Below are 3,942 nucleotides of genomic sequence, written 5' to 3' on the forward strand. Positions count from 1 at the left end.
ACTACGTTAGTGGTTGAATATATTCTTAAGTTTACCATTTTGTCAATCGCAGCAGCTTCCAAGCTTCACTACTAATTCAGGTCTCAACTAAACTGCAAACTGTTAGTAGTTTTAAAGAGGACACCTCCTTAGCTACACTTTGGCATAAATAGTTTCAGATTTGGTTCAGTAGAAAATAAGTTGCATCAAAATATGTCAGACCTCAAGTGAGCAGTAAGACAGATATTCATCTACAACTAATGTAAATTTTTTAATTTTAAATTAAAAGTATACTTTTCTTAGGCTTAAATGACTGAAAATTGCATGAGGAACTCAGAATCATTAGTCGCATTGAACAAAAATTAGTAGAAAAACAGTTATGAGGTAAAATGTTACGAAATTTAATATCTGTAAGTGAGGAAGTAAGAAGTAACGCCAAAGCAATAAGAATGAAGAATATATTTCTAAAATGATTGCTTCCGTGCTAATACTGCGAGTTTGTAGAAGCATTAGCAGGTTGGGTGAAATGTTTATCGGTATTTCTTTTGTCTTTATGTTTTGAGTTCAAATTTCGCTGAGATCGACTTTGACGCACAGATTATTTCATTAATTTTTTTTTAACTAAAAACTTTCAAACTTCCTATACTAGTAGAGAATGATAAAATTCAGCACCATGGTATTTGGAATGATCACTAATGATGGCGACGTTATGCCTCCATTCATCTACCCACACGTAATCACATTCAATATGGAGGCCTATATCGAGTACCTGGAGGATTTAGTCCTGCCCTGGGTCAATAGGGTGGCTGCTAGAAGGCCGTATGTCTGGCAACACGACTCTGCACCATGCAACAGAAGCAGAAGAACCCGGTTATGGCTGTCAGTTAAATTCTGCGACCACATCACCCAATTTAAGTAAAAGATAATGATTCCAGATGGGGTCGATCTTGCAATCTCGTTATTGCGGTGTGTGTGTGTGTGTGTGTGTGTGTGTGTGTGTGTGTGTGTGCGTGTAAGTGTGAACTAATGAGGAATATATAAGTGAGAGTATGGAATGTATTAACAACGTAGAGCCTTTTATAACACGTTCATTTATAAACGGAAGTGAATTAACATACAACGCCTTATAGAGAATAGGTTTGTAAGATAACATCTATCATTAGACATAAGCCTAGCATTTCTTAATCCAAGTATGGTATATCTGATAAGGAGTGTATATATCAAGCGAACTTGGCAAAGGGATTACTTATTAGAAATATAAAAATAATAGAATTTTACACAATTTGTAATGGAAATCTTGATATAGTTTCTATCGGAAGAGCTGAATCTCTGTACTCTGTGGAATATAGTGAAGAGCGTTGATAATAAATGATAAATGTAATACTGAGGTGATATCAAAACTCGGCATTGTGCTGTTTCCGTTGAGCATTTGTGATAGCAAAAGATCATAAAATGATTTCTGCACGAAGGAAAGGCTGATACACTTCATATGACAGGAATTTTGCAACAAAAGAAATCAATAATAGCAAGTGAAGTCACCAATCACGCGTTTCTCGGCTCAAGTCCACTGAATAACACCTTGGTGTTGGCTTCGTGTTAGGGAATTTACAATTTTCCGTCTGTGAACACAAACGCAAACATATACACAAATAGACACACACACACACATCCATGTTCACTTACGCACGTACACGTGCGCGTGCACCGTAGTAGATATTCAAAAGAACAAGTGTCACAGTCATTGAAGATATTGAAATATCGCGGTGAAATAGTGTGGTGACAGAGTTGTTTATTGAAATACAAAAGTGAGGGAAGTAGAATAAGACAAGTAGAAAGAGAGAGAGAGAGAAGAATAGATAGATAGAGAGAGAGAGAGAGAGAGGGAGAGAGAGGTGGAGTCTAAGTGCAATGACGAACATATGGGAAGGCGTATAGAACCGTAAGAAAAGTGAGAAAGCGAGTTAGTGAGTACTGGATCAAGTGAGATTAATCAAACAAAAATAAAACAAACAAACAAGAAACAAAGAGTAAAGATAGATTGGTGGGTAGGGAAGAGAGTGGGGTCATCCACGGTCTCGTATGTGATTCAAACACAAATATTGTTTACAATATTTTGAAATTAGGAAAGTATGTTAGGTTAAACTGATCGAGTAGCTAATTAAAAAAGAACTGTTAATGTTTTTCTCGGTCTGTAATGTGGTAAGGTGTGATACATCAGAGAATTCGCTGCTTTAGAAGAACGAACCTGGATTTACATTTCATAGAACATCTTATCGGATTGATGATATTCGCAATGGAACACTACCTGGGTCTAGTTGACATTTTGTCACATTCAAAGCCCTTTTTGCAATCTGTGGTAAGACAGTAAAAGAAAATTAAGAAGAAACGTTATCATCAGAAATTGGTTTAATGTTTCCAAACTCTCTAAAACAACAGACAAACTACTATTCAACAATGGTTGATACAACACGATTGCGAGCATTTGTAAGACATTACTTTCATTTTTGTATACTTTTGTGAGTTTGATTTAGGAAAACGTTGAGAAAATTACACTTTACTTACAAGGTTGCAAAGGAAGACACTGTAAGAATGGTGCCAAATCGTTTGATGAAAATCGTCTCATTACTTTTTCGTTTTGTGGCTGTCATACACGACATAGCACTGCTTCAACAGACGGCTATAATGAAGCGTTTCGGATTTTCGGAACTATTTAAAGTGTCTATAATACTTATTCTTACAGTCTGAACAAGTCAAAGTCTAACACACACACACACACACACAGACACACACACACACACACACACACACACACACACACACACACACACACACACACACACACACACACACACACACACACACACACACACACACGCACACACACATTGCCATTCAGTTTAACGTATATCATCTATCACTTGTGGTCAACCAGAATCGCTAATGAGATTTGTATCAAATTTTCCCTATCGCTTGCAGGATGCTTTCAAACTTAATCTCTCATCAAACACCAGATAAGAAGTAAGAGCACTATTAAAACGTATTCTCTTTCATATATACTCATGTCAGAGTTGCTGCTTTTTATTAATCGTTAAGACATGATATGACATGCTTCAGATGCCAAGAGGCAATTGGTAATATTCAAGTCAACATTGGAGTGGTTGGCGAAAGTCTGCAAGAATTATGAGATCAGTTTGACACTGTTGATAAAATCAATATAAATAGCACATGGTTTGCAAATTGAGATTAAACTCTACTGAGCTGAGGAACGAAGAAGAAATAAAAGTTTAGATTGGCAGCCAGTCGGGTGGTGGAAGCCAGACAATGGTTCCTTATATACAAAATCATTATTTAAAAACCGTTATTTATTTATTGTCGATTTCATTATTCAGTAATTCTTTTCTCGTGAGATTAATTAAATTGTGTTTCAGTTATAATTCTGATCACCGGTGATCAGAATTATAACTGAAACACAATTTATATAAGTTTCTTGTTTGATCAAACAAGAAACTTATAGAGATCATTGGGAAAGGGAGAAAGGAACAACATAGTGTAGGTAAGTGGTTTTAAGTTCACAGTAAGTTTATAAGTTAGTGTCATGGCATTTGAGATTGACATTTCCACACAGAGAGAAGAAGAATCGCTCATCTCGAGTAGAAACAATAAACTAATAATCGACGTATACGCACTCGCTTTTAAACAGACGCATATACAAACGCACACCTACGCATACTGTATATATATATACATATATATATATATGTATTATATGTTCAAACTCTGCCGAAGACGGCTTTGCCTTTTATCTTTTAGGAGATTGAAGAAATAAGAACCTGTTGAGTACGGGGGTGGGGGAGTCGATGTAATCGCGTTGCTACTCACCCAAACTTTCACGCCTTGTGCCCAGTGTGTATCTCTCTCTCTCTCTCTCTCTCTCTCTCTCTCTCTCTCTCTCTCTCTCTCTCT

The sequence above is a fragment of the Octopus bimaculoides genome, chromosome 22 (genome assembly GCF_001194135.2).
Source record: "Octopus bimaculoides isolate UCB-OBI-ISO-001 chromosome 22, ASM119413v2, whole genome shotgun sequence".
Lineage (NCBI taxonomy): Eukaryota > Metazoa > Mollusca > Cephalopoda > Octopoda > Octopodidae > Octopus > Octopus bimaculoides.